Source organism: Aquarana catesbeiana, linkage group LG07 (genome assembly GCF_042186555.1).
Source record: "Aquarana catesbeiana isolate 2022-GZ linkage group LG07, ASM4218655v1, whole genome shotgun sequence".
Lineage (NCBI taxonomy): Eukaryota > Metazoa > Chordata > Amphibia > Anura > Ranidae > Aquarana > Aquarana catesbeiana.
In genome coordinates this window covers 4,202,564-4,228,202 of record NC_133330.1, presented here as the reverse complement: position 1 = coordinate 4,228,202, position 25,639 = coordinate 4,202,564, and positions in this window count along the sequence as shown.

Here is a 25,639-nt window from a genome sequence, read left to right as displayed (position 1 = left end):
ACAACCATCTCTCGGGATTACAGAGAATGGTGGGAAAAAGAGAAAATATCCAGTGAGCGGCAGTTGTGTGGAGGAAAATGCCTTGTTGAGGTCAGAGGAGAATGGGCAGACTGGTTCCAGATGATAGAAAGACCACAGTAACTCAAATAACCTCTCGTTACACCCAAAGTATGCAGAATACCATCTCTGAACACACAACACATCCAACCTTGAAGCAGATGGGCTACAGCAGCAGAAGACCACACCGGGTGCCACTCCTGTCAGCTAAGAACAGGAAACTGAGGCTACAATTGGCACAGGATCACCAAAATTGGACAATAGAAGATTGGAAAAACGTTTCCTGGTCTGATGAGTCTGGATTTCATCTCCGACATTCAGATGGTGGGGGCAGAATATGGCGCATGGATCCATCCTGCCTTGTATCACCGGTTCAGGCTGGTGGTGGGGTGTAATGGTGTGGGGGATGGGATATCACCGGTTCAAGCTGGTGGTGGGGGTGTAATGGTGTGGGGGATGGGATATCACTGGTTCAGGCTGGTGGTGGGGGTGTAATGGTGTGGGGGATGGGATATCACCGGTTCAGGCTGGTGGTGGGGGTGTAATGGTGTGGGGGATGGGATATCACCAGTTCAGGCTGGTGGTGGAGGTGTAATGGTGTGGGGGATGGGATATCACCGGTTCAGGCTGGTGGTGGGGGTGTAATGGTGTGGGGGATGGGATATCACCGGTTCAGGCTGGTGGTGGGGGTGTAATGGTGTGAGGGATGGGATATCACCGGTTCAGGCTGGTGGTGGGGGTGTAATGGTGTGGGAGATGGGGTATCACCGGTTCAGGCTGGTGGTGGGGGTGTAATGGTGTGGGGGATGGGATATCACCGGTTCAGGCTGGTGGTGGGGGTGTAATGGTGTGGGGGATGGGGTATCACCGGTTCAGGCTGGTGGTGGGGGTGTAATGGTGTGGGGGATGGGATATCACCGGTTCAGGCTGGTGGTGGGGGTGTAATGGTGTGGGGATGGGATATCACCGGTTCAGGCTGGTGGTGGGGGTGTAATGGTGTGGGGGATGGGATATCACCGGTTCAGGCTGGTGGTGTAATGGTGTGGGGGATGGGATATCACCGGTTCAGGCTGGTGGTGGGGGTGTAATGGTGTGGGGATGGGATATCACCGGTTCAGTCTGGTGGTGGGAGTGTGCTATATACAGAGTGCAGGGGTCAGGAGGAAAAGTAACAAAGTGCAGTGATCAGAGTGTAGAAGTCAAGTGTATGTAATGTACATAGTGAAGGGGTCAGGAGTGCGTATCATACATGTGTAAAAGGGGTCAAGAGATCAGGTGTAAATGTCATAGTCAGGAGTGTGTAATGTACAGAGTGTAGGGGTCATGAGTATATTATATACAGCGTACAGGGGTCAGGAGTGTTTAACATACAGAGTACAGGGGTCAGGAGTGTATTATAGAAAGAGTGCAGGGGTCAGGAGGAAAAGTAATACACAGCCCGGTTATAGTGTAGAAGTCTGGAGTGTGTAATGTACAGAGTGAAGGGGTCAGGAGTGTACAACATGCATGTGTAAAAGGGGTCAAGAGATCAGGTGTAAATGTTACAGTCAGGAGTGTGTTACGTACAGAGTACAGGGGTCAGGAGGAAAAGTAACACACAGCGCAGCGATCATAGTGTAGAAGTCAGGAGTATGTAATATACATAGTGAAGGGGTCAGGAGTGTGTAACGCACAGAATTCATAGCTGCCAACAATCCCGATTTTCCCGGGACAATCAGGATTTTGCCTTGTGTCCATGGAAAAATGGGAATGTTTGGCTCTGCAGCAGTTCTGGCTCCTGGCTCCAACAAAATGGCCACCGGCGCCGCCGCGAGAGCTTTCCTCTTGTGTTCAGCTACATCTCCTCTCGCTCCTCGTGTTCGGTGGAGAGGGGAGGGGCCGATCCGTGCAGCCAATGAATCGGCTTCTCTCTTCCCAATTCTTCAGCCGGGGTTAGCTGCACGGATCGGACCCTCCCCTCTCCACTGTACATGAGGAACGAAAGGAGATGTATCTAGACTGCAGCCAACACTCTGCTGGGGGCACTGATTTAAGAGGCACACCACTGGGGGCACTGACCGCTGGGGACACCTGATGTAAGCGGCACTCCGCTGGGGACACTGACCGATGGGGAAACTGACTGCTCGGGACACCTGATGTAAGAGGCACTCTGCTGGGGACACTGACCGCTGGGGACATCGGATGTAAAAAGCACTGTTGCTTGGTGACACAAATCACTCTGTAAAGGGGGCTCCGCTGCTGCCAGCTGCTGGGGACACTGAAGTAAGGAGGGCTCTATTGCTGGGGAACACAGATCTGTAAGTTGGGCCCCGCTGCTGGGGGACACCAGATGTAAAGGAGTGCTCCACTGCTGGGGACACCAGATGTAAAGGAGGGCTCCACTGTTGGGGACACCAGATGTAAGGAGGGGCTCCACTGCCAGGGACACAGATCTGTAAGGAGGGCCTCTGCTTCTGGGGCACCTGATGTAAGGATGGACTCTGCTGGGGGCACCTGATGGCATCTGGTGGCAGGCGACTTGGCAGGTGACACGCTCAGGGGTCCCACTGATTCTGGATTATGGTGAGTTGAATGATTTCATTCTATATTACAATGTAATAATAGAAATAATGTGCTTCAATCATCCTGACACCATAACAACCATGGTGCTGAGATGATTGAAGCGCTAACACCTGGTGTTTGGAGTGTCTTTACCTGCTCATTTGTTAAACTCTGGAATACACATTTCTATTGTGGTGTAGGATCTGGGCCTGCTGTCCCTCCATCCCTCTTTCCTTCCTTCTCTCTTCTTCCCTCCTTCCTTCCTTCTTTCCTTCTTTCTCTCTCCCTCCCTCCCTCTTTTCCTGTTTCTTTCTCCATCTCTCATTCATCTCAGACTCTAACCACACCCCCATTTGAACCGCGACCATATAAGCCACGCCCACTATCTGTGTAAACCACGCCCATTTTCCTTTTTTGCTGTCACATCTACAAATGCATGCCCCGCCCCCTAATTATAATAAGACTCCGCCTACAGCCAAAAACGTGTTCCTAACATTTTTTTTACAGTGTTGGCAACTATGAGAGTGTAGAGTGCAGCGAGGGGTAGAGACTGCAGGAAGAAGACGGTGATCGGAGCTGTGGGCTACAGAACAACTACTAACAGCCGGGACATTTTCTCCTGAATGTGATGCCATGTGCTGCCCCCCACCCATATGAAAGCCCAGGCATCTGCCCTCCTGTCCTGCCTCCCCTTGTCCCGGACCCGGGTACACCCCTTTTTTGAATGACCCCCGAATCTGAAATGGCCAGATTGTTCCCAGGTTCTGGCCCCGCCCCCTCTCATAGGACCCATGGTAGGAGAATTATAGAATCATTTTACGATAATCATGGACTGCATTTGACGCTCATGGATTGATTTCACAGAGAAACACCTCCAGCTGTTTTTTTTTGTCTCCCCACCCTGCAAAATGGTTCCTAATACGGTATAGCCGCGATATGAAGTCGGCGTTGCGTATGCAAGCGTAACAAATAACCTCCAGGTCTGCCGATAGAAGAGATAAAATTTAATGGGAAGACTTTACGTGATCGGCAATGTGGGCCATTACATGGTCTGCCTGATGCGGCGCAGTAATCGCCATCCCTTTTTGCAGAATCGTGGAAAGATAATTCCGGTGACTCGCCGTAATTGCTTTGGTTTTACTGGGCGAAGTGATGAGTTGACACAGGCGGCGCCGCGCGTGCCGCTCTCCTCCCAATTTTATGGTCATTAGTCACGAGGCTGGTTGTTTCTGAACGCTGCCGACTAAGGTTGCCGGCGACGGCTTAGTCCGACATAATACGTTTAACTTCTTCACCACCGGTTCCGTGATCCCCCCCACCCCCTCTAAGGTTCGGTTTCCAGCACTTGACTCCATGCTAATCGCTTGGCGAAAGCATCGCGGCGAAGCGATAAGAATTCCGAGCGCCTTTGAAGGTCCGACGACCTTTTTTCTTCTTTCGCTTTGAAGGTCATCCCTTTTTTTTTTTTTTCTTCTTCGTGTGTCAAGGAAGCTTTGGCGGCGGCGGCGCTCTTTGAATGCAGCAATCTCGCTTTTTGCACAGCTGCCTGCTGGGCGCTCACTCATCTTAAAGTCTCTTATGAATTATTCATTTCCGCGGCGCGCTGCTGACTTTCAAAACACGAAAAGCGTTTTTCTTTGGAGTAGCATTTAATTTGACATCCTTCAACAAAGCCTCAAATGTTTAGTGAAGATGACGAGAAACCCCCCCAACCCCCCCCCCGTGCGTACGCTCCCCGGGAAGCTTATTTCTTTTACATTATTTGTTTGTAGTTGGAGATACCTTCTCCTTCCTCCCCGGCCATTGGCGGCCCTCTTTCTGGAACGCCGGAGCGCCCCCCGCTGTGTTCTTAAAGAACTCTCTTTAAAATATTTAAAAGTCAACAGCTACACGACTTTCCGAACAATTTCATTTCCATTTTTATCACCGGCGGTATTCCGCGTTTTGCCTCCTCGACAGAAATAAATCTTTTTCTTTAACAGTCGGCGCCGTACGTACTAATAACATTCTTACCGCTAATATCCCGTGCTGTTTGTAGAAATTACATTCGAGTCCGAATGCGATTATTGAGGTATAATATCGGGTGGTGGCTGCCGGTGCGTTAAGCGATTTGCCGTAACATTCTCTATGACGCCTTTTTCTTCATACAGAAGTTTAGCAGAAGGAAAACGCGGTAAAAAAGACGCATTTTTTGCATGCGCATTCCCGGGCGTTTATGGCCATTAGAATGTTCATTTATTCTGGCCATTAGAATGTATTAACACGCCGACCAGTGGCAGCTGGTGGTAATTTTGTTTTTTGGGGGGGTGGCAAACAGTGCACCCACAGGAGCCAGTCGCTTGGTCGGGTTGGAGAACTTACCCCATCTGTGGCGGGCAGAGCTTCACCCAGGCGGCAGGAATTAGACATGTGCACTGCCGAAAAAATGTGTTTCTTTTCGTTTTATTCGCTTTTCTTTTCTTTTTTTGTTTTTCGATTCATCCGTTATGATCGAAATTCATACATTTGCACATTCCTAAATTCGAAACTTCGTAAGTCATAAACTTGAAAATTCGTAAATTCGAAAATCCATTAATTCTAAAATCGGTAAATTCGAAAATCCGAAAATTCGGAAATTTGAAAATCCATAAATTCGAAAATCCGTAATTTCTAAAATTCGAAAAATCATGAATCCGGAAATCCCTAAATTCGCAAATTTGTAAATTCGTAAATCTGAAAATCCAGAAATTCGGAAATCCGAAAATAAGAAAGAAAATCTGAAGATTTGAAAAAAAAAAACGAAAATCAGAAAATTTTAAATAATTACTAACTAACTAATAATAACTAACTATGAAATTATAGGTATTGGAATTTCCTTTTAAATTTGGCTGTTAGTCAACTTAACAAATTCGAATTTATCCAAAGTTACGAATTATCCAAAATAAAGAATGCCGCATCTAAACAAATGGAATGAAACAAATTAATAATAAATAATAATAAAAAAAAGGTTTTATTATTATTATTGTTATGTATTATTATTAATTTATTACGTTACATTCATTTAGAGACATTCGTTATTTGGGATAATTTGTAACTTCGGAGAGATTCACATTCGTTGGGTTTACTAATAGCCAAACTTGAAAGGAAATTCCAATACCTATAATTTAATAGTATTAGTTACGTTATTATTAGTTAGTTATTATTTCAGATTTTCGAATTTCCGGATTTTCACATTTCGATTTTACGAATATACGTAACGTGTTTTCGTTAATTTGGAAATTTCAGAATGAACTAATTTGTCGAAATTCATTAAAAAAAACTAATTCTGAACTAAACGAATTGCACAAGTCTAGCGGGCATCACAGGCAGCTTCATCTTCCCCTGTGGGCATCACGCCGGCTTCCGCCTCCTCCCTCCTCCTCGGTGGCCAATCGGAACGCTTCTCCTTTCGGCCAATCGGGAAACGGGTCTCAGACTCGCTTCCTGTTTGACCGGGAGGAGGATCAGTGTTTCAATAGCGAATATTAATTTGCTATTGTACCAAACCTGGGTGGGCTCGTAGTGCAGTGCTCTGTGCCCCGAGACCACCATATTTTGAACCCTATCGGAGCCTCTGCCTCTAATCAGGTGCTTTAAAAAAAAAAACCGCCATTGGAATCCAAGCGTCCGGCGTCCTGCATGGGGCCCGGACGTATGGATGGGGGGGCGGCCCCTGTGCTCCCTTAATGGAAAACACGCATTAACGCACATTTTTTGCATGTTTGTGTGTGTTTAGGCACCTTTGAACATTTTTATGCTCTTCTGACTTTGGTGGAAGGGGGGGAGGGGGTTGCCTCCAAACTCCTGAAAATCCCAATAGTGTAAACGGACAAATAGGATAACACTAGGCACGGTTAGTCCCAGTATAGTGGGCTGTCATTCTGCACTGAGGAATGGAAGCCTGCTATGGTGGGACTTGTAGTACCCTCTGTGGGGACTGAGGAATGGAAGCCTGCTATGCTGGGACTTGTAGTACCCTCTGTGGGGACTGAGGAATGGAAGCCTGCTATGCTGGGACTTGTAGTACCCTCTGTGGGGACTGAGGAATGGAAGCATGCTATGCTGGGACTTGTAGTACCCTCTGTAGGGGACTGAGGAATGGAAGCCTGCTATGCTGGGACTTGTAGTACCCTCTGTGGGGACTGAGGAATGGAAGCATGCTATGCTGGGACTTGTAGTACCCTCTGTGGGGACTGAGGAATGGAAGCATGCTATGCTGGGACTTGTAGTACCCTCTGTAGGGGACTGAGGAATGGAAGCCTGCTATGCTGGGTCTTGTAGTACCCTCTGTGGGGACTGAGGAATGGAAGCCTGCTATGCTGGGACTTGTAGTACCCTCTGTAGGGGACTGAGGAATGGAAGCCTGCTATGCTGGGACTTGTAGTACCCTCTGTAGGGGACTGAGGAATGGAAGCCTGCTATGCTGGGACTTGTAGTACCCTCTGTGGGGACTGAGGAATGCAAGCCTGCTATGCTGGGACTGCCATCAGGGGGAGACAGCCAAATGTAGGCGGTCAGGTGTCATGCCCGGTGTCACGGGCAGTGGTGCCAATGATTCTTCTGTGGCTCCATCACTGCAGTCCCACCTTCCACCTGCCTCTGCCAGCATTAGTGGTTGGTTGCTAGGGCTGCTTGGCGTCTGTGATTGGTCTGCCCCCACCATTCAGTGGAGAGGAAGTTAACCAAACTTCCTCCTCCAGACCTATCTGCTGCACTGTTCCCAAGCCCACCAAATCCCACCCATCAAGTCCCACCCACAGTGTTCCGGCAACTGGGTCCCGCCTCCTAGCCTCCCATCCAGCCCTCAGTAAGGGAATTCATCGTGGGGGACCTCTAACCGTGGGGATACTGATGGGGGACCTTCAATGGTGGGGACACTGATGGGGGGAACCTCTTATGATAGGGACACTGATGGGGGACCTTCAATGATGGGGACACTGATGGGGGGAACCTCTAATGATGGGGACACTGATGGGGGACCTTCAATGATGGGGACACTGATGGGGGACCTCTAATGGTGGGGACACTGATGGGGGACCTCTAATAATGGGGACACTGATGAGGGACCTCTAATGGTGGGGACACTGATGGGGGACCTCTAATGATGGGAAAACTGATGGAGGGCTTTCTAATGAGGGGGACACTGATGGAAGGACTTCTAAGGAGGGGGACACTGATGGAGGGACTTCTAATGAGGGGAACACTAATAGAGGGACTTTTAATGAGGGGGACACTGATGGAAGCACTTTTAATGAGGGGGACACTGATGGAGGGACTTCTAATGAGGAGGACACTAATGGAGGGACTTTTAATTATGGGGACACTGATGGAGGGACCTTTAATGATGGGGACACTGATTGAGGGACCTCTAATAAAATGGGGACACTGATAGAGGAACTTCTAATGAGGGGGACAGTGATGGCGGGACTTTCAATGAGGGAGACACTGATGGGGGACACCTAATGATGGGGACAGTAATGGAAGGACCTCTAATTATGGGGACACTGATGGGGGGCCTCTAATAAGGGGGTTACTGATGGAGGAACCTCTAATGATGGGGACACTGGTGAGGGACCTCTAATGAGGCGGACACTGATGGAGGGACCTCTAATGATGGGGACACTGATGGAGGGACCTCTAATGAGGGGGACACTGATGGAGGGATCTCTAATGGTGGGGACATGATGGGGGACCTTTAATGATGGGGACACTAATGGAAGGACCTTTAATGATGGGGACACTAATGGATGGACCTTTAATTATGGGGACACTGATGGGGGGCCTCTAATAAGGGGGTTACTGATGGAGGGACATCTAATGATGGGGACACTGATGGAGGGACCTCTAATGAGGCTGACACTGATGGAGGGACCTCTAATGATGGGGATACTGATGGAGGGACCTCTAATGATGAGGAAACTGGTGGGGGACCTGTAATGGTGGGGACACTTATGTTGGACCTCTAATGATGGGGACACTGATGGGGGACCTCTAACCGTGGGGATACTGATGGAGGGACATCTAATGATAGGGACACTGATGGAAGACCTGTAATGGTGGGGACACTGATGGGGGGACTTCTAATGATGGGGACACTGCTGGGGGGACCTCTAATGATGGGGACACTGATGGAGGGGCATCTAATTATGGGATCACTAGTGGGGGACCTCTAATGGTGGGGACACTGATGTGGGGGGCCTCTAATGATGGGGACTCTGATGGGGGTCCTCTAATGATGGGGACACTGGTGGGGGACCTCTAATGATGGGGACACTGGTGGGGGTACTCTAATGATGGGGACACTGATGCAGGGACCTCTAATGATGGGGACACTGATGCAGAATGTCATAGTGCGGAGGACTGACTCCACGAATATCCCATCTCCAACCGCCCCTGTGAATGCGCCCCCCACCCCCCCCCCAGGAAAAATTTGCTGTTTAGTCTAAATTGCCCTGACCTATTTTTTGCCCCAGTCCGGGACTGATTTTAGGGCACACATAGGCAATATTTGGTAAAATATAAAGGATGAGGTTGCGCCAAGTGAAGAGATACCCAACAAGCACAGTACAAGGGTTTCCATGATTGTGTTATCTCTGGGGCAGCATCTCAGCCCAGGAAGTAGATGGTGACCCTGGATGATGCCTGAATGTCTCCATCCTTCTGGAGAGAGAAGTGATCTCCATGAGAGGTAATAAATCAGAAACAATCTCCGATCACCAAACCCATCTAATGGATCAGAAGCCCAGAATTCGGCATACACTGTATCTGATGACTGGATGTTCTTGTAGGACGCTGTGGATGGCACATCAGCAGACTTTATTTTTTTGGTCCATTGATATACGGACATGTACTGTCATCCGCCATGTCCTGAAGGAGCCTCCATTCATCATAGAGATGTACCGAGCTTCTGAGACAGCCGCTGACAGCTGTCAGAGGAGTGCGGACAGGAAGAGCCGCAATCAGGGCAGCCTTAAGCAGAACAAGATGTCTCACTTCTACTTCAGTTCTTCCATGGGAAATATCCAACTCGAAAAAGTTCTCCTAGAGTTGCAATTAGTGATAAGCAAGCCGAGCCAAGCGCCCGGACCTCGCCGAAGTCTATGGGGGCCGAACCTTGTCATTTGTCTTCCTGGCTAATTCACAGGCTTTGCCATGGGGGACACAAACCAAGGGGGGGAAGAAAAAACATTCAGGAGTAACGAGGGCAACATTAAAAATACAAAACTGCTACAAATAAAATGATTGGATGATTTACTACAGCAAAAGAAACAATTCATGCTAAATGACGTTTCCCGGCCGGCTTTCTCTGCAAGCAAAAGGGCCCCAGGGTTCTCCCCACCACCGATATCCGACCCTTCAAGGATGAGAGTCTGGTAAAGATTCAAGAGGGCAAAAGAATCCCCCCCCCAAGATGTATGAGCACTATATGTCAGCAAACCCCCCCAAGATGTATGAGCACTATATGTCAGCAACCCCCCCCAAGATGTATGAGCACTATATGTCAGCAAACCCCCCCCCCCCCCCAAGATGTATGAGCACTATATGTCAGCAAACCCCCCCCCCCCCCCCAAGATGTATGAGCACTATATGTCAGCAACCCCCCCCCCCAAGATGTATGAGCACTATATGTCAGCAAACCCCCCCCCCAATATGTATGAGCACTATATGTCAGCAAACCCCCCCAAGATGTATAAGCACTATATGTCAGCAACCCCCCCCCCCAATATGTATGAGCATTGCATGTCAGCAAAAATCCCCCCCAAGCTGTATGAGCACTATATGTCAGCAAACCCCCCCAATATGTATGAGCATTATATGTCAGCAAACCCCCCCCCCCCAATATGTATGAGCATTATATGTCAGCAAACCCCCCCAAAGATGTATGAGCACTATATGTCAGCAACCCCCCCCCCAATATGTATGAGCACTATATGTCAGCAAACCCCCCCAAAGATGTATGAGCACTATATGTCAGCAAACCCCCCCCAATATGTATGAGCACTATATGTCAGCAAACCCCCCCAAAGATGTATGAGCACTATATGTCAGCAAACCCCCCCCCAATATGTATGAGCACTATATGTCAGCAAACCCCCCCAAAGATGTATGAGCACTATATGACAGCAAACCCCCCCCCCAATATGTATGAGCACTATATGTCAGCAAACCCCCCCCAAAGATGTATGAGCACTATATGTCAGCAACCCCCCCCCCCCAAGATGTATGAGCATTATATGTCAGCACCCCCCCCCCCCAAGATGTATGAGCATTATATGTCAGCAAACCCCCCCCCAAGATGTATGAACACTATATGTCAGCAAACCCCCCCCCCAAGATGTATGAACACTATATGTCAGCAAAAATCCCCCCCCCCAAGATGTATGAGCATTATATGTCAGCAAACCACCCCCCCCCAAGATGTATGAACACTATATGTCAGCAAACCCCCCCCCCCAAGATGTATGAACACTATATGTCAGCAAAAATCCCCCCCCCCAAGATGCAAGATGTATGAGCATTATATGTCAGCAACCCCCCCCCCCCCCAAGCTGTATGAGCACTATATGTCAGCAAAAATACCCCCCCCCCCAAAAAAAAAGCACTAATCTGCATGCTTACCCCGTAATCATAAATCTCCCTCCATACCCCCCCCCCTCCCAGGTCAAGCCCACCTCCCTGCTGAAAGCCCCCCTTCCAGCAAAAATTGTTACCCCCCATCCCCCCTCCTCAGCTCGAATCATCTCCCCTTGCAACATCCCCCCTAACCCAGCACAAATCAACCCCCCCCCCCTCATTTCAATGTGCTGAATGAAGTGTGAACTAAGAAATTGTAGCCAAACTCACATTTTATAATCAGTTACAGTAACAGTTTTTTTTTTCTTTTTGGATAAAGGTTTCACTTAAATAAATAAAAGCTGATCATTGTAAGCACCCCTGTCAGTGGCAAATGTTTATTCCATGGAAGTGGAGTTATCCTTTAAGTGAAAATTCCCATTGATCACTTGCAAGGAAAATTAAAAAGAAGCAGGATTTGATTTTCTTGAATATGATGTGGTGATTGAAGTCAGTGCAGCTTCATTCACTGAGCTGAGAAGTCTCTATGCTGGGTGAATATGAACTACTCCTTTAGAGAATCCCCCCCCCCCGCTGTACATACAATCTACTTCACTGGTAATTCTGCAGAGCGGACAGCAGGGGGCGCTGACGTTCCTCCATGGAATTGGATAGAAAAGAGGCGTGAAATGAATGGCGGGGCGACGTGCGGAGCTCGGCATTAGACACGTTTACAGAACAGCGGAGCCTGAAAATATTCAGACGCACCAGAGAGCGCCGAGAGCGCCAAGTGGAACGCCGCGCATTACCTACGCCGACCGAGGACTTACTGGAACGCACCAGTGCCAAACGCATCTTAAATACCGGGGATTCTCTCATTAGTGGCGCAGGACGGCGGTACGCGCTCCACGGGCTCCACGGGCTCCGCTGAGTTCTGCCGTCTTTACAGAAAAAAAATAAAACAAAACAATTTTGTGGTTCCAAAAAGCAATGAATAAATTACGTAAAAACACAGCGGTCAGTCCGAGCGTGACAAACTATTATTATTATTATTATTATTATTTCATTATGGGTGTTTTGTGTTTATTAATGGACTAGAAAATGATTCATGGAAGGAAATAATAATAATGTTACATTATAAGGGATTATTGTTGTTATTATTATTATTAGTATTATTATTAATATAATATGAATATTTTTGGTGTATTGTTTTATGATTAATAATGGACTATAACATTATTAATAGAAGGAAATAATAATACTGTTACATAATAAGGAGTCATTTAATTAGTATTATTATTATTATTGTTAGGTTGTTTTGTTTAATTAACTGACTAAAATGATTCAGAAAAATAAATACTACTACTACTAATGATAATACATTATTATTATTATTATTATTATTATTATTATTAATTTATATTGATCATTTTATAGTATATTATAAAACACATAATCATAATAATAAATAAGAAAAGAAGAAGAACACATTTAAGGAATTAATATTATACAGTAACTATGTTTGTGTTTATTGATAGACTGTAAAATGATGATGATGATGATGATGATGATGATGATACTTAAAATAATAATTTCCTATAATGTACTACTAATAATAATAATAATAATGTTGTGGCTATGTTGTTTTGTGTTTAATAACAGACTATAACATGATTAACAGAAAATAATAAGGAATTATTATTTTTATTATTGTTAAGTTGTTTTGTATTTATTAATGGACTATAAAATGATTAATAGAAATAAATTACTACCACTACTACTAATAATAATAATAATAATTCCCTATAATGTATTATTATTATTATCATCATTATCAATATTTATATTATTTTCTTTTTTTAAGCATCATAGTTTATTAAACAAATTAAAATAATAATAATAATAATAATAATAATAATAATAATAATAATAATTATATATTATAGTTAAGTTGTTTTGTGTTTATTAATGGACTATAAAATGATTAATAGAAGTGAATTACTACTACTACTACTACTACTACTACTACTAATAATAATAATAATAATAATAATAATAATAATAATGATAATAATTCCCTATAATGTATTATTATTATCATCATTATTATTATTATTATCATTATTATTATTTTTAAAAATCATATCATAGTCTATTAATTAAACAAATTAAAATAATAATAATAATAATAATAATAATAATAATAATAATAATAATAATAATAATAATAATAATAATAATTTGAATACATATTTGAATAATAATAACACTTTCTTATAATAATAACACTTACACCTGTACACCTGTGCAAGACTGAATGGGAGGAGCTGGTACACCTGTCCAAGACGTAAGGGGAGGAGCCAGCCCGGTACACCTGTGCAAGACTGATGGGGAGGAGCCGGTACAACTGTGCAAGACTGAAGGGGAGGAGCGGGGTACACCTGTGCAAGACTGAAGGGGAGGAGCGGGTACACCTGTGCAAGACTGAAGGGGAGGAGCCGTTACACCTGTGCAAGACTGAAGGGGAGGAGCCGGTACACATGTGCAAGACTGAAGGGGAGGGGTTGGTACACCTGTCCAAGATGGAAGGGGAGGAGCCCGTACACCTGTGCAAGACTGAGGGAGAAGAGCCGGTACACCTGTGCAAGACTGAAGGGGAGGAGCCGGTACACCTGTGCACGACTGAAGGGGAGGAGTCTGGTACACCTGTGCAAGACTGAAGGGGAGGAGTCTGGTACAACCTGTGCAAGACTGAAGGGGAGGAGTCTGGTACACCTGTGCAAGACTGAAGGGGAGGAGCCGGTACACCTGTGCAAGACTGAAGGGGGAGAAACCAGTACACAAGTGCAAGACTGAAGGGGAGGGGCTGGTACACCTGTCCAAGATGGAAGGGGAGGAGCCAGCCCGGTACACCTGTGCAAGACTGAAGGGGAGGAGCCGGTACACCTGTGCAAGACTGAAGGGGAGGAGCCGGTACACCTGTGCAAGACTGAAGGGGAGGAGCTGGTACACCTGTGCAAGACTGAAGGGGAGATGAGGGAGGAGCCGGTACACTTGTGCAAGACTAAAGGGGAGGATTTAATTTAATCTTTACACTTAACCCTCCCCCACAACCTAAATTTAACCCCCAAATCTAACACATAATTGTGTATCCTCACCTGCCAGTCACCAGAACAATCCGTCCTGCTCTGAAATCCGGAAGCGCTGAGATCACGGCTACAAACTTTTCCTTTTATTGCCTCTTTAAATACTTATAAAAGGTTATAAATGGCTAACCATCCACCAACCCTCCAATTAGCCCCGCCCCCTGAAAGGGCACTTGAAGGACAGGAAGGAATTTGCGCAGGATTGGACGAGTTTCTGGTTAATACGCAAAGTTAAAAAAAAATTCCGCTCAGCGGGGCCCCCGTCAGCATGGTTCAGGTGCGCACGTCTCTTATCTAATATTTTAATAAGTAGATTCCAATCGGCTGCACCTGCGTAGAGAAGAGAAAAAAAAAAAAAACGCTTTCCGTGAGAGTGAAACATATTTGTACACAGCGGGAAGACGAGGAATGAAACAAAGAAGACACCTTAACTGTCATCACCCCCGCTGCTCCCTTTCACAGAGCCGACTAACACTAATAATTTCCTTCTTCTATTCGCCGGCGTCGGATCCTTCCGGAATTTCAATGACTTTCACCTCGCAGCGCTTTGCATCTTATGTAAAACACGCGACAAAATTGTCACGCCACCAGGGAGGACGTTTAGTGGGATGGTAACTGATAGCTTGACACGGAGAGTAATAAACAGATCGGATCTTAAATACGACAGACAGACAATGCGGCAATTTATCTCCCGCGCTTTGTGAGCGGAAAAAGAGGGGAAAAAAAGAGACGGGAGAGCGATGACAACCGGAGACGAGGAATCGGAAAAACTCCGCTCTGATGGGAAAAAAGAAAAACAGGAAATTGCTTTTCACCTCTTGCTGCCCATGCCACACGTATGTGCCCATGGAGAAAGTTTGTGTGCTGAGGGCGTGCTGACTGCGCGCTCCCGGCATGACCGAGCTGTCATAGACCGCGCCCTAATGAATGGGAGTCAGCGGGACCAGCTCCAGATCATGTGACCACTGTGACAGCCAATCAGTCCACTCTGCCCCCGGGCTTTAATACCCACATGCCACACATATGTACCCATAGGCACCCAACGTTTCTGTGTTGAGGGTGCGCTGACTTCTCACTCCCGGCATGACCGTGCTGTCATAGACTGCGTCAGTGGCGGCTGGTGCTCAAAATTTTTTTGGGGGGGGGGCGCAAACAAACTGAAAAAAAAAACATCAATTGCTGCCACTGTGCCCATCAAATGCAACCACTGTGCAATCAAACGCAGCCACTGTGCCATCAAATGCAACCACTGTGCAATCAAACGAAGCCACTGTGCCATCAAATGCAACCACTGTGCAATCAAACGAAGCCACTGTGCCATCAATGCAACCACTGTGCAATCAAACGAAGCCACTGTGCCATCAAACGCAGCCATTGTGCCATCAAACGAAGCCACTGTGCCATCAAAAGCAGCCACTGTGCCCATCAAACGCAGCCACTGTGCCCATCAAACGCAGCCACTGTGCCATCAAACACAGCCACTGTGCCATCAAACACAGCCACTGTGCCATCAAACGCAGCCACTGTGCCCATCAATTGCTGCCACTGTGCCATCAAACGCAGCCACTGTGCCATCAAAAGCAGCCACTGTGCCATCAAATGTGCCATCAAAAGCAGCCACTGTGCCATCAAACGCAGCCACTGTGCCATCAAACGCAGCCACTGTGTCCCATCAAATGCAGCCACTGTGCCATCAAATGCAGCCACTGTGCCCATCAAATGCAGCCACTGTGCAATCAAACGCAGCCACTGTGCCCATCAAATGCAGCCACTGTGCCATCAAACGCAGCCACCGTGCCCATCAAACGCAGCCACTGTGCCCATCAAATGCAGCCACTGTGCCATCAAATGCAGCCACTGTGCCATCAAATGCAGCCACTGTGCCATCAAACGAAGCCACTGTGCAATCAAACGCAGCCACTGTGCCATCAAACGAAGCCACTGTGCCCATCAAACGCAGCAACTGTGCCCATCAAACACAGCCACTGTGCAATCAAACGCAGCCACTGCGCCCATCAAACGCAGCCACTGTGCCCATCAAACGCAGCCACTGTGCCCATCAAACGCAGCCACTGTGCCATCAATTGCTGACACTGTGCCCATAAAACGCAGCCAATGAGATGCTGTTAGTGTGCCCCATGAGATGCCCCATGAGATGCTGCCTGGCACTTACTGTACCTGTCTCGGAGCGGGTCAGCGGCGGTCTCTTGCATGTCCTCTCTTAGGCGTCCACTCACAGTGCCTGATGTTTCAGCCAATCAGGTGACCGGTAACAGACCCGCTAACCGCTAACACACAGCTGAGTAAACAGCTAACGCACAGCATTGCGCCCGCTGTTCACCTTTTTGGGTGCCTATTGGAACCTATGGCTCTAATCAGGTACTTCCAAAAAACACCCCCGCCGCTGTAATTCAGATGCCCAGCGCCCGAAAATGGGCCGGGCACCGGAATAGGGGGTGTCAGCAGCGACCATAGATAGAGTCATGCAATACATGACTCTATCTATGGTGATTAGAGCGGTGCCAGGAGAAAGGGGGGCGGCGCTCCTGCACCCTTTATGGACACACCGCCACTGGACTGCGTCCTAATGATCGGGAGCAAACAGGACCAGCTCCATATCACATGACCACTGTGACAGCCAATCAGTCCGTTCTGCTTCTGGGGTTTATTGTCCACATGCCACATGTAAGTGCCCGTGGTTTCTGTGCTGAGGGCATGTTGACTGTGCGCTCCCAGCAGGACTGAGCTGTCATAGACTGCGTCCTGTTAGGGGGGCTTTTTTGCTCACAGGGCTGGGAAAGTCCGGACAGCTACGTGGGTCCAGGGAGATGGAGAAAGCTGAGGTGACTAGTGAGTCCCCAGAGGTGGGCTGGAGGGAGTCCTGTGTTCCTGAGAGGTGGGAGAACCCAATCTGGGGGTGGGGCCCCCTGCAGTGAGGGAGCCTGAGAAGTCCATGGTCTGGGAGACCAAAGAGAACAGAGAGGACCTGCTGACACCAGAGCCAGGGGGCTCAGCATTTTCATTGAAATGTTTTGTGTGAAGCTGAAGCCCCGGTGTGGGAAACCTTCTATTCCAAGGACTTTCTTTTTGCTTTTTAATAAAATTTGGCTGCCAAACGATTATCGATCGTTCCTGTCTGACATTACAAACGCAACTTCCACAAGACCGAAACATCCCCGAAACATCCCCCATATCACAAGATATTGTCCTTTGGTGAACTTTGAAATAATAATGTTGGTTCCTCCTTCTACAAAAGTTACAGTGTACAGTCTGATCACTGGGGGAGGAGAGACTGAGGAAATGACTCCTCCTCCTTCTACAAAGTTACAATGTACAGTCTGATCACTGGGGGGGAGGGGAGACTGAGGAAAATGACTCCTCCTCCTTCTACAAAGTTACAATGTACAGTCTGATCACTGGGGGAGGAGAGACTGAGGAAATGACTCCTCCTCCTTCTACAAAGTTACAATGTACAGTCTGATCACTGGGGGAGGGGAGACTGAGGAAATGACTCCTCCTCCTTCTACAAAGTTACAATGTACAGTCTGATCACTGGGGGAGGGGAGACTGAGGAAATGACTCCTCCTCCTTCTACAAAGTTACAATGTACAGTCTGATCACTGGGGGAGGGGAGACTGAGGAAATGACTCCTCCTCCTTCTACAAAGTTACAGTGTACAGTCTGATCACTGGGGGAGGAGAGACTGAGGAAATGACTCCTCCCACTTCTACAAAGTTACAATGTACAGTCTGATCACTGGGGGAGGGGAGACTGAGGAAACGACTCCTCCTCCTTCTACAAAGTTACAATGTACAGACTGATCACTGAGGGGGGAGGAGACTGAGGAAATGCCTCCTCCTGCTTGCAGCAGACTGATGACATCATCTCAGCCCAGGCAGAGTCACTGAGTGGAGCTCAAGCAAGTCTATTTAAGGATAAAGGGCGGATCTTTTCTGAACAATAATACTTTTGCTGTATATTGTTAGTTATCTCTTTATGCAAATTACTAGGAGGCGGAGTTCTTAGAGTGAAATGTCAGGTGGGAGTGGAGGGCGATGATCAGAAGATCCGGCGTCCGGTTGGTTGGCTGCACCATGTGACTGTACACAGCGGGGATCTCTCCATTGGCTGGCTGATCAATTCCTGGCATATTAATGGCGGTGGAAATGGCGTGATAACATATTAATGGGGCGGCGATGTGCAGAGCGATCGTTCAAACTGACAGCCAATTTCCAGATTTCTCCGGGAACAGCAAAATAATAAACATTTCAAGGACTAATTAGGGTGAGATATTTTATTTTTTAATTCATAACGATGGAAATCCGCTGATTGTAAATTAAACAATTAAGAGAGCGATGAAAGACAAATATTCCGGGAGGAGAAGAGAAGAGCGATCGGTAATTAGCGACGTTCTCCGGCTGTTGGGTTCCATGTGTCGGGAATGTGATTGTCTCTCACACAATGTTGTGTTTGTTTTAGTGATGGACGGATTATGTGGAGGAATAATTGTTTGTTTATTAATCGCTTTCGGTGACTCTTCAGAGCGATTTGACGTTTTAAATGAAGAATGAAGGAATTAAAGGGCCCATCCACCCAAAAGGTGAACTCAAGTGGGTGGAGTCAGACCCTGCTTCTTATATGTCTATAATATTCCAGCAGTGAGATCTGCCTGCCATAAATGGTGGGAACCCCTCATAATGGGCACAGCGGGTGTACAGACCCGGGAACTCAGCACAGGGATGGTGAGAACCCCTCATAATGGGCACAGTGGGTGTACAGACCCGGGAACTCAGCACAGGGATGGTGAGAACCCCTTATAATGGGCACAGCGGGTGTACAGACCCGGGAACTCAGCACAGGGATGGTGGGAACCCCTCATAATGGGCACAGCGGGTGTACAGACCACGGGAACTCAGCACAGGGATGGTGGGAACCCCTCATAATGGGCACAGCGGGTGTACAGACCCGGGAACTCAGCACAGGGATGGTGAGAACCCCTCATAATGGGCACAGCGGGTGTACAGACCCGGGAACTCAGCACAGGGATGGTGGGAACCCCTCATAATGGGCACAGCGGGTGTACAGACCCGGGAACTCAGCACAGGGATGGTGGGAACCCCTCATAATGGGCACAGTGGGTGTACAGACCCGGGAACTCAGCACAGGGATGGTGAGAACCCCTCATAATGGGCACAGCGGGTGTACAGACCCGGGGAACTCAGCACAGGATGGTGAGAACCCCTCATAATGGGCACAGCGGGTGTACAGACCCGGGAACTCAGCACAGGGATGGTGAGAACCCCTTATAATGGGCACAGCGGGTGTACAGACCCCGGAACTCAGCACAGGGATGGTGAGAACCCCTCATAATGGGCACAGCGGGTGTACAGACCCGGGAACTCAGCACAGGGATGGTGGGAACCCCTTATAATGGGCACAGCGGGTGTACAGACCCCGGAACTCAGCACAGGGATGGTGAGAACCCCTCATAATGGGCACAGCGGGTGTACAGACCCGGGAACTCAGCACAGGGATGGTGGGAACCCCTTATAATGGGCACAGCGGGTGTACAGACCCGGGAACTCAGCACAGGGATGGTGAGAACCCCTAATAATGGGCACAGCGGGTGAAAGACCCGGGAACTTAGCACAGGGATGGTGAGAACCCCTCATAATGGGCACAGCGGGTGTACAGACCCGGGAACTCAGCACAGGGATGGTGAGAACCCCTCATAATGGGCACAGTGGGTGTACAGACCCGGGAACTCAGCACAGGGATGGTGAGAACCCCTAATAATGGGCACAGCGGGTGAAAAGACCCGGGAACTTAGCACAGGGATGGTGGGAACCCCTCATAATGGGCACAGCGGGTGTACAGACCCGGGAACTCAGCACAGGGATGGTGGGAACCCCTTATAATGGGCACAGCGGGTGTACAGACCCAGGAACTCAGCACAGGGATGGTGGGAACCCCTCATAATGGGCACAGCGGGTGTACAGACCCAGGAACTCAGCACAGGGATGGTGGGAACCCCTCATAATGGGCACAGCGGGTGTACAGACCCGGGAACTCAGCACAGGGATGGTGGGAACCCCTTATAATGGGCACAGCGGGTGTACAGACCCGGGAACTCAGCACAGGGATGGTGAGAACCCCTAATAATGGGCACAGCGGGTGAAAAGACCCGGGAACTTAGCACAGGGATGGTGGGAACCCCTCATAATGGGCACAGCGGGTGTACAGACCCAGGAACTCAGCACAGGGATGGTGGGAACCCCTCATAATGGGCACAGCGGGTGTACAGACCCGGGAACTCAGCACAGGGATGGTGGGAACCCCTTATAATGGGCACAGCGGATGTACAGACCCGGGAACTCAGCACAGGGATGGTGAGAACCCCTCATAATGGGCACAGCGGGTGTACAGACCCGGGAACTCAGCACAGGGATGGTGAGAACCTCTCATAATGGGCACAGCGGGTGAAAAGACCCGGGAACTTAGCACAGGGATGGTGGGAACCCCTCATAATGGGCACAGCGGGTGTACAGACCCCGGAACTCAGCACAGGGATGGTGGGAACCCCTCATAATGGGCACAGCGGGTGTACAGACCCGGGAACTCAGCACAGGGATGGTGGGAACCCCTCATAATGGGCACAGCGGGTGTACAGACCTGGGAACTCAGCACAGGGATGGTGGTGACCCCTAATAATGGGCACAGCGGGTGTAAAGACCCGGGAACTCAGCACAGGGATGGTGGTGACCCCTAATAATGGGCACAGCGGGTGTAAAGACCCCGGAACTCAGCACAGGGATGGTGGGAAACTGCCATTTTGCTCCTTGACAGTGAAGTGTGAGGTTGCTAGTTCCTTTGCTCCTGTGCTTCCAGAGACCAGGGGCTGGAGTTGCTTCTCTGCCCCAGGAGGAATGCTTGATCCTAGGCAGGACCCTGGCAGGGGCCCCCTGGATAGGCCTGTGACTAGGCCTCAGCCTGTGGAAGACACTGGGCCTGGCCAAAGGAGAGATGAGTCCCTGTCTGCCTTTAGACGGAGGATTGTCGGTAAGCTAAAACATATTGAGAAAGGAGATGAGAAATTGTTATTTTTGATGGCTGAATTTAGGAAGAAAAAACAGATTTGTGCCAAAGTATACAGTAAGAAGAGACCGGCTCTGAGGCCTGAGTTGAAGGACTTGGAGCAAGCTGTGAGGAAGCAGAAGGAATTGGTGAGCTCTCTGAAGGAGAATAGCAGAATATTTAAGAGGATGAGCCCAGCTCTTCAACACCTCAGGAATCTGCTGAACCCTAAATGGCGGAGGCCTCGGTCCCCCTCCCTCTGCAGCAGCAATATGGAACATCTGAGCAGGAGGTTGCGGGAGGTACCGGCACACTGGAGTTCATCACTGAGCTGGCATCCCCTTTGGATGCAGCTTCCCTGGATCAGGGCCGGACTGGGAATAAAAACCAGCCCTGGAAATAATTTCATACCAGCCCCATAGTATTTTTATACCAGCCCAACCGCATAACGTCATTATTTTCTTGTTCACAAAAGGGAAAACCATGCATTTTAAAGCACATTTGAAGAGTGTATTATATATAGATAAGAGAGACATGGAATTTACAAACAGCAGCAATTTTTTTCAAGGCAAAAATCATGCCATTTACTGGCACATTTTTTATTGACACTGCAAAAAAAAGGTGCCGTAAATGGCAGTTTTCAGTGCAAATATCAATATTTAAGCTATAAACTGCTATTAGCAATGTGTTAAGTTAAACAAAAGTCAAAAACCATATTTCTCCATTTACATGAAAGTCAGATTAATATAACCCAACACAGAGTTCCCCCCATACATCAGGAGGATTCCCCTTTACAGTGCAAGGGAACTCTGACATAAAGGGGAACATTGCAGACCATGATCTAAGTGGTAACTCTGATATAAAAGGGGGGCACTGGTGACCAGAGACCCCACTTATATCAGAGTCCTCTGCATTCCTCTTTACATCAGAGTCCCCCCTTGCACTGTAAGGTGGAATCCTGCAGACTATGATGTAAAGGGGAACTCTGGGAATGTGGGGAGGACTCTGGTGACCAGAGACCACCTTCCGCAGAAAGAAAACACTAAAGTAAGGGGGTTTACTGATATAAGGGGTAAACCTTTATATCAGTGCCCCCTTACAATATTGTATTGACCCCCCCCCCCTCTCAGGCTGACCTGGCGGCGCTGTCACTGACCTCCTCTCAGGTGCACCATGCAGGGCTCAGTCAGTCGGCTCCAGCTCGGGGGCTCTGGTTTTATTCCATAGTTTCCTCTCCACAGTCCATACATGTCTGACTTCTCCCATGACCCCCATCCCTGAGGCACTCCCACTGTTGACTCCACTCCAGACTGCAGTCGTGATATAAGACAATAGATGGTCAGAGGCTGCCGATGGTACAGGGGAGGTCAGAGGCTGCCGATGGTACAGGGGAGGTCAGAGGCTGCCGATGGTACAGGGGAGGTCAGAGGCTGCCGATGGTACAGGGGAGGTCAGAGGCTGCCGATGGTACAGGGGAGGTCAGAGGCTGCCGATGGTACAGGGGAGGTCAGAGGCTGCCGATGGTACAGGGGAGGTCAGAGGCTGCCGATGGTACAGGGGAGGTCAGAGGCTGCCGATGGTACAGGGGAGGCCAGAGGCTGCCGATGGTACAGGGGAGGTCAGAGGCTGCCGATGGTACAGGGGAGGTCAGAGGCTGCGGAGGGGGGGGTGACAGGAGGTCAGAGGCTGCAGGGGGGGGACAGGAGGTCAGAGGCTGCAGGGGGGGGACAGGAGGTCAGAGGCTGCAGGGGGGGGACAGGAGGTCAGAGGCTGCAGGGGGGGACAGGAGGTCAGAGGCTGCAGGGGGGGCAGGAGGTCAGAGGCTGCAGGGGGGCAGGAGGTCAGAGGCTGCAGTGGGGGCAGGAGGTCAGAGGCTGCAGTGGGGGGACAGGAGGTCAGAGGCTGCAGGGGGGGGACAGGAGGTCAGAGGCTGCAGGGGGGGGACAGGAGGTCAGAGACTGCAGGGGGGGGACAGGAGGTCAGAGGCTGCAGGGGGGGGACAGGAGGTCAGAGGCTGCAGGGGGGGGACAGGAGGTCAGAGGCTGCAGGGGGGGGACAGGAGGTCAGAGGCTGCAGGGGGGGGACAGGAGGTCAGAGGCTGCAGGGGGGGCAGGAGGTCAGAGGCTGCAGGGGGGCAGGAGGTCAGAGGCTGCAGTGGGGGCAGGAGGTCAGAGGCTGCAGGGGGGGCAGGAGGTCAGAGGCTGCAGTGGGGGCAGGAGGTCAGAGGCTGCAGTGGGGGCAGGAGGTCAGAGGCTGCAGGGGGGCAGGAGGTCAGAGGCTGCAGGGGGGGCAGGAGGTCAGAGGCTGCAGGGGGGGACAAGAGGTCAGAGGCTGCAGGGGGGGCAGGAGGTCAGAGGCTGCAGTGGGGGCAGGAGGTCAGAGGCTGCAGTGGGGGCAGGAGGTCAGAGGCTGCAGTGGGGGCAGGAGGTCAGAGGCTGCAGGGGGGGCAGGAGGTCAGAGGCTGCAGTGGGGGCAGGAGGTCAGAGGCTGCAGTGGGGGCAGGAGGTCAGAGGCTGCAGTGGGGGCAGGAGGTCAGAGGCTGCAGGGGGGGCAGGAGGTCAGAGGCTGCAGGGGGGGACAGGAGGTCAGAGGCTGCAGGGGGGGCAGGAGGTCAGAGGCTGCAGTGGGGGCAGGAGGTCAGAGGCTGCAGGGGGGGGCAGGAGGTCAGAGGCTGCAGGGGGGGCAGGAGGTCAGAGGCTGCAGGGGGGGCAGGAGGAAGAGGCCGCCAGACGAGTACTCACTGCGGTACTTTTAAAAATGGCCATCGTCACTGCGCATGCGCCCGCATTTCCGAGAATTGCTGAGTGTGTACGGACTTTCCCGAACACGGCTAGCTCGGGAAAGCCCGTACACACTTCCGAGAGTAGCGCTGGCGCATGCGCAGTTGCATGTCAGCCTGGCGGCCCCGCGGCCATGTTTCTTTCAGGCGCCGCTGCCCTCACAGCGGCACCAGGGGCAGCCAGACAGCCGGCCCACCGGGGGATTTCCCGGTATCCCGGTGGGCCAGTCCGGCCCTGCCCTGGATGATGATGAGGAGATGGACACCGTTCCTCGCCCTGTGAAAGAAAGACCTATGGAGAGACCAAGATCCACCATGAAGTCTGCAACAACTGGGGGGAAGTCTGATCCCTCCATCAGCCATGGCATCGCAGAGGTAACAACACAGCAAGCAGGTGCAGTGTGTGTGCAGGATGGTGATGTGGACTTTATTAATGACAATGGGCTTGCCGAAGGTTGTAGTGCTACAGGCAGTCAGCCCAGACCCATAGACAATGTACAGTCTGATTTACCTGCTGAAAACAAAACCTCATATTTAAATAAAATTGGTGAGAGTAAATGTCAGCTTCTGGGGGAAGAGTTTGCAGAGAGGAGCGCCATGGACAATACAGTGACTTTGCCTGGACCAGACACAGCGGCTGTTGCTGAGAATGGTGGAGGAGATGCTGGGAGCAGTAGTGCTACAACCAGGGCTTTTTTTCCCAACAAACTTAACCACGGCCCCACAAAACCCCTCCCCTACACACACCCTCCAAATCACATCAAAAAGTGGGTGTGTTCAGTCAAATTTCACAAAAACAGTAGGAGGGTCTTAAAGGGACATTAAGTACCAAGATTGCACTACGTACAGAGTGCAGAGCTGTCACTTGTAAACACAGAAACCAGACTTCTGTGTTTACAAGTGATTGTGGTGAGCAGGCACCAAAGGGTCTGAGCCAGAGGTGGTGGAACTGAGTTCCACCAAGTTCCCCCTGAAAAAAAGCCCTGGCTACAACTATCCTGAAGTCTGCAGTAGCCAAGACTGTGATTGAACCCAGGAAAGAAGCTGAGTGTTCAGAGCAGGGGGAGAGGGCGGGTCCTGTCTCTGTTGATTCAAAGACTGCTATCCCAGCAAGGACAAGACTGCAATTGGTGTGTCTGTGGGGAAAACTTATGCCGGTGCTGTATCTGTGGGGAAAACTTTTGCTGGTGTTGCTGCTACGGGATTTGGGAGGAGGGAGCAGGCAGGGAAGGAGCATGGAAATGGGAGAGTGGGGGGGGGGAAGGGAGTGAAGTGGGGGGTAGGAGTCGGGAAGGTGTTGATTCCAGTTTGTCTAAGGATGATATGGAGTGGTTGGAGGATAAAAGGAGGAGGGGCAAAAAAAGAGAAGAAAAAAGGGGTTTGGTTACCTTAAGTCCTAAGATTTTTCCTTTGGCAAATAAGTTTGGGGTCCTGTCAGATGATAACGATGAATGGGACTCGTTGAGTACGG